Source organism: Chelon labrosus, assembly GCF_963514085.1.
Source record: "Chelon labrosus genome assembly, chromosome: 1".
NCBI classification, from domain to species: Eukaryota; Metazoa; Chordata; class Actinopteri; order Mugiliformes; family Mugilidae; genus Chelon; species Chelon labrosus.
In genome coordinates this window covers 12332320-12339765 of record NC_140337.1, presented here as the reverse complement: position 1 = coordinate 12339765, position 7446 = coordinate 12332320, and the positions used below count along the sequence as shown (strand labels likewise).

The 7446-nt window shown below is 38.9% G+C and overlaps 1 long non-coding RNA gene across 1 annotated transcript in view; it reads right to left on the bottom strand.

Annotated features, from left to right (window-relative positions):
• Positions 1–1559: 1559 nt before the first annotated feature.
• Positions 1560–7446, bottom strand: part of LOC311490085 — a 55913-nt gene continuing 50026 nt past the window's right edge. The window contains exon 4 of the long non-coding RNA XR_014699140.1: positions 1560–1861. This is a non-coding gene — a long non-coding RNA (uncharacterized lncRNA). The remainder of the gene's footprint in view (positions 1862–7446) is intronic.

Genomic DNA, 7446 nt, shown 5'->3' with positions numbered 1-7446 from the left:
AAACCTTAGTTGAGCTGTCAGTTGAGCTATCAGCTGATGTGGGCTAGCTTTTAGATTAACTATCGCTGATGTAGCTGGACTCGTGAGCTGTGCTTGACTCTGTGGCACACCTGAACACTTTGCTCCATTTCTGTCAAAAAAGATTTACTTCTGTTTTTTTTTATTATTATTAATGGAAGTTATTAAGGTCGGTGTTTGTAATTTGATCATTCATTGCACTGTTTTCTTTGGAACTGGTGTGCATTCCATTGACAGTACGAAAAACAACAGCACTGAACTGATTCAACAGGAAATGTAATTAACTCGAAGACATTATTCAAAAACTACAGAGCAGTAAGCCAAAGTGATACGTAAATCAGAAATAGATCTGATGAGCCATTCTTTCACCAGTAAATTCCCAGCCATTCCTTATAGTAATGATATTAAACCTATGTCGTGGGTGTCATTTGGCCTCATCATTTCTCTCTGGCACTAGAGTAATTTTACTGGACTGGCCCCTGCCCTGTGTAATAAACACTTATCCTGTGCATGGTTCACATGTCGCGATGAAGGTGAGACACATATATGTACTCTTGAACAAATACATAACCAGCAAGTTGGGCAACATAGTAGATATTAGACAGGATTAATCCAAGGACGAAGTACCTTTTGACTTTTTAGGTACAAAAGGCTTTACTTCTTTAAACAAGTCCTAACTTGTTCAGTGGTTTGCTAATTTTGTTTGGTGACGATGTTGTCTTATCTACTCCCTGGTTAAATTAAACCTACATAAAAAATAATTATTTCATTAACTATAATAATATTAACATTATTTCATTAAACAGTAATATACATATATTTTTATGCACTGATACCTGTCAATAATTTATTTTGTTATTATTATATATTTTTTCCTCAATCGGTGTATAGCTGTTGTATTTGAAGGCAATGTAACGTAATTTCATTCTAATATCCACTACTGGTATATAGCACTGAATGACAATTTAAAAAAGGCTAAGCGCATTGCATTACATTCCAGGCCGTACCTGGAGCTCAGAATGAATGTTCTGCTGTAATGTTACATGTCACACCGATACATCAACAAATCATGCATCAAAAACAGTATCTTAAGACAAAAGCAAATGTCATGCCCTCTGTTTCTTCCTCTACTCCCTCCTTGCCTGTAGCCACTCTCCCTCTCGTCTTTTGTTTGTTTGGTGTTGTCCTGAGCCTACCTGACTACCTGCCAAAGACTCAGGCTTACCATAGAATTTCTGCCAACATTCACTCCCTTAATCCTTCAAAAGAGATCATAGATCATATGATGCGCTGCTACAAAGGTGACTCACCAAAGTCAAGAATATGATTTAATAATAGGAGGCATCAAATTGTTGTCCTTAAGTACTGTTGTTTGAAGGTTATGACTCACTCTAGTCTTATAAAGACTTAGACCTGTAAAGAATAAAAATTTGATTTAGCTCCCTTCTACATTCTACACTGTGCTGAGGATGAACATTGTGGCCAGACTCAGCACAGCCAACTCCCAGATAAAGTATCTCGGAAGACAACTTGTACACAACTTGTGTAGAAATATATATTTCTAGATGACATAATTGGCAAGTCATAAATATAAGGTCACAAAATCAAAAAATGAATTATGGGCATTATGGGCACATATTGTTATCAGATTGTATTCCATGTCTACAGCCTTATACTTGAATACCTGCCATAATAAAGCACAGGGTTAACCTGCTGTTTTATCAGCGGGCAGTCTCTAGGACGTGCAGTGCAAAAAATCAACACAATCCCTTTGCTTTTCATTGCTCTTGTAAAGTACTCCGAGCAGAATCCATGTTTGAAAAGGACAGCAAAGTTCCATTGCCTTTGAAAGAAAAAGCACAAATTGTTAGATAAACAGTACACTGAAAATATATTGCTTGGTTTCAAAAAAAAATTATTTTTAAGACACACATTTGCACATTAAGTTTAAGTGTTTCATGAGAATAATTTATTAATTATTAACTATAAAAAGTGTGCATTTTGCACTGACATTCAGACTGGAAGCAAAATAGAGATATTTCAATTTTGTTTGTTATAATTTCTCGTTGAAAAAATTAATTGATTTCATGGATTTGCCATCACTGACATCAATACAAAGAAGTGAATATGCTTTATATATGGGTTCACAAAAAAGCATTTTACACTTTGTGTAAATAGATGATATATCACATTTAGACAAACTCTTTTGCCTTTTTCCAGCTCCATTTCAACTCATGAGACATTTATATTTGTTTGTTTGTCATTACCTGTACCAGAAACTAGTTCAACAGGACAAAAGAAGGGAGTAGGCCATGTTATTGAGCCAATAAACTGACAGCTGATAGACTGTATCAGAATGTGCCCCAGCTTCTTTTGACTCACATCATTAGCATTTTTACCATTCGAATATAAAAAGCTCAGATGTGATTCTGTCACATAAGGTGAGAGATTTACAGAATCAAGTATGTGAATGGGACTCATTTTTAAACGCTGAAATAGATTGAAGCATTTACATAAGCAACAAGGGGAATTAACACCTTTTCATCTTTACAGTTTGATTTGGGTAAGTACATTATATATCTATATACTATACATTATGTAATATGTAATATATGTATTTACTGCATATTTATTTACACTGCAAACTTTTTTTTTTCAACAATGCTGTAAAGGCATATTTCTTCAGTTTGTCTTTAAATTTCTATCATTATTAATATCTTTCCAATTTGATCAAGACCTATGCAATTTATTACTACTTTGGCATGGTACAAACGGGTCATGTAAATGTATGAGCATGATATTATTCGCATAAAATAGGGATATTACATGAAGTGAAAATATTTGGGAAAACTATGGTCAGTAATCTACATCTTCGTATTTTCATCATATGTTTGTTGAGATCACTGTATCTGTATATTGTCTGAGATCCACATTTATGGAAATTTTAATTTGAACAAAGATGTTCACAGGAGTGAAATATGCATTCTATCAATATTCATATGGTTCATGGCACATATATATAACAAACAGTTTCTGTAACTGGATGGTTCTATCCCTGAGGTGTCAGTTTAATTTACTGCCCTCTTAAGTCATTAAAGACAAAAATGTCCACTTCTATAAACTGCAATAAAAGATAATTGATATTTTTTCTGCTTTCTTGTGTAAAAAATGTCTCATTTAGGCCCATTATCAAACAGTAAAATGTGTCATTCATTTGTGTTCAACTCTAAAATCTGTTATATAGAAAATATTTTTTTTCTATAAATAACAATGACTTCAAGCTTCAATCAAACTGGCATTTATAGGGTTAATCCTCAATGATTGAATGTTTGGTAGTTTTGTAAAGGGCTTAAGTTGTTTAGGAGATTTATGCAGAAAAAAGCATTAATGGGAAAAGTTTTTTTTTTGCAGTTTTTTGGAAGTAGACATTTTTGTCCTTAATGACTGAAGAAGGTAGTACATATTTTTACACTGTTGTGTTGACCTCTTAGAATTTAATTTTCATTTTAAACTTTGTATAGAGAGACTTTGTGTTGTGTCCCTTCAACAGCCAAAAGACTGATGAAAAAAATTAAAATGAAAAATTTACCCAGATGGACAAAAATGTCCATAATGATGCCTGAGGGCTATATTTTTACCCAGTTTAAACATAAAGATTATGTCTAGGTCACTATGACAAAAGGGAGTGTGTTCATGTATGGAATAACTTGTCATTTAAAGAAATCATTTTCACAAAGTGAAAAAACCAAGTGAAAAAACATTTTGATTGTGGAACTTATTGTTTCATCTGTTTTAATTCTGATATTAAAATAAAAGGAAAGGTAAGGATTCGAGTAACTCTTATGTAAAAGCTGATGACATGCGACTTCTGTTAATTTGGATTGTTTGATTTTTACAGAGTAATAGGAAGACAGAATGGGTGTTGGAGTGCTGATATCAATTTTAATGGTGCTAACAGGTGAGCAAAACAAATCTAATGCTATTGGGGACAAAAGAAAACAGCATTACTGCGATTAGGGAATGACTGACAAGGGTGTCCATTGTAATATTTTGAGTGGGTTATGGTAAATTTGACAAAGTTGACAGTTGACAAAGTGTTTGAGCTGGTAAAAATAACTTTATTCTTTGAAAAAGCAAAGTACCAAGTGAACAAATTTGTAGTTTTTTTTTAAACAAATTCTATAATTCATATTTTGTAAAAAAAAAAAAAAACTAACAACAACAACTTATTCGCCAGCTAGAACAGCTACAGCAAGTACAGCAACAACAACCACTGCAATACCTACCACAACAACAGCTAATACACCAACTGCAACAACGACTACACCTACAACTACACAACCAACAACATCAATAACTACTACACCTACAACTACTGGAGAAACTACAACAACAATCATTGCGTCAACTACAGTAGCAGCAACATCAACCACTGCACCCACCACAACCACAACAGAAGAACCATCATCAACTACTCCTGCACCTAATACAACCACAACCCGTGCACCAACTACAACAACGGCGCCTACTGCAACAACAACTAATACGGCAACTACTACAACCACTACACCAACTGCAACCACAACAACTGCATCTACCACAACCACATCCACTTCACCTACTACAACCACAACAACTGCATCTACCACAACCACATCCACTTCACCTACTACAACCACTATGCCAACTACAACCCCTGCACCAACTACAACAACGACTAATGGTCCGACTACAACCACAAGTGCTGCACCAATTACAACAACCACATCACCAACTACAGCCACAACAACTGCACCCACTACAACCACAACCCCTGCACCCACTACAACCACAACCACTGCACCTACTACAACCCCATCCACTTCGCTAACTACAACCACTGCATCAACTACAACAACGACTGATGCTCCAACTACAACCACTGTACCAACTACAACCACAACCATGGCCCCATCTACATCAACCACTTCACCCCCTACAACAGCAACAACAACAACAACTACACCTACTACAACTACATCCACTTCACCAACTTCAACAACGGCAGCAATTATAACGTCGACAGATGCTCCAACTACAACAACAACAACTGCACCTACTACAACCAAAACAAGTACTCCAACTACAACCAGTACAGCAACTGCAACCACTCTACCAACGACAACTACAACTACAACCACGGCACCCTCTACAACAACAACAGCTGCACCTACTACAAGCACATCCACTTCGCCAACTACAACCACTGTACCAACTACAGAAACGACTGATGCTCCAACTACAACCACAACAACTGCAACAAGTACCACCACAACTACTACACCACCTACAACCACAACCACTGTAGCAAATACAACCACAACCACGGCCCCAACTACAACAACCACTTCAACAACAACAACTGCACCTTCTACAACCACAACCACAACCACTGCACCAACTACAACATCAACCACTGCACCAACGACAATGACAACCACTGCGCTAACTACAACAATTACTGTACCAACCACAACCACGGCCCCAACTACAACCACAATTAAAGAACCAACTGCAACCACAACAGGTGCACCTACTACAGCTATGACCACTGCATCTACTACAACAACTTCTGCTTCAACTACAACCACTGCACCAGCTACTACAACAACAACAACTGCACCTTCTACGACCACAACCACTACACCAACTACAACTTCTGCACCAACTACAACAACAACAACTGATGCTCCAACTACAACCACAACAATTGCACCAAGTACAACCACTGTACCAACTACAACCGTAACAATGGCCCCAACTACAACAATCACTTCACCCATTCCAATAACAACAACAACTGCACCTATGACAACCACAACCACTGTACCAACTTCAACCCCTTCACCCACTACAACAACAACTGCACCTATTACAACCACATCCACTTCGCTAACTACAACCACTGCACCAACTACAACAACGACTGACGCTCCAACTACAACCACAACCACCGTACCAACTACAACCACAACCATGGCCCCATCTACATCAACCACTTCACCCCCTACAACAGCAACAACAACAACTACACCTACTACAACTACATCCACTTCACCAACTTCAACAACGGCAGCAATTATAACGTCGACAGATGCTCCAGCTACAACGACAACAACTGCACCTCCTACAACCACAACAAGTACTCCAACTACAACCACAACCACTACACCAACGACAACCACTCTACCAACGACAACTACAACCACTCTACCAACGACAACCACTCTACCAACGACAACTACAACCACTCCACCAACGACAACTACAACCACGGCACCCTCTACAACAACAACAGCTGCACCTACGACAAGCACATCCACTTCGCCAACTACTACCACGACACCAACTGCAACAACCGCTTCACCAACTACTACAACAACAACAGCACCTACTACAATCACAACCACTACACCAACAACAACCACTGTACCAATTACAACCCCATCCACGGCCCCAACGACAACAACCACTTCACCCACTACAACAACAACTGCACCTATTACAACCACATCCTCTTCGCTAACTACAACCACTGCACCAACTACAATCACAACCATGGCCCCATCTACATCAACCACTTCACCCCCTACAATAGCAACAACAACAACAACTACACCTACTACAACTACATCCACTTCACCAACTTCGATAACGGCAGCAATTATAACGTCGACAGATGCTCCAACTACAACAACAACAACTGCACCTACTAAAACCACAACAAGTACTCCAACTACAACCACAACTAGTACAGCAACTACAACCACTCTACGAACGACAACTACAACTACAACCACGGCACCCTCTACAACAACAACAGCTGCACCTACTACAAGCACATCCACTTCGCCAACTACTACCACGACACCAACTGCAACAACCGCTTCACCTACTACAACAACAACTGCACCGACTACAATCACAACCACTACACCAACTACAACCACTGTACTAACTACAACCACATCCACTTCGCCAACTACAACCACTGCATCAACTACAGCAACAACTGATGCTCCAAATATAACAACAACCACTGCATCTCCTACAACCACCACCACTGTACAAAGTACAACCACAACCACGGAACCAACTACAACAACTGCACCTACTTCAACCACAAGCAGTACTCCAACTCCAACCACAACCCCTGCGTCTACTACAACCACAACCACGGCACCAACTACAACCACGGCACCAACTACAACAAACGCTTCACCTACTACTACAACAACAACTGCACCCACTACAACCACTGCACCAACTACAACCACCACTTCACCCACAACAACAGCTGCACCAACTACAAGCACAACCACTGCTTCTACTACAACCAGTACACCGACTCCAACCTCAACCACTGTACCAACTACAACCCCATCCACG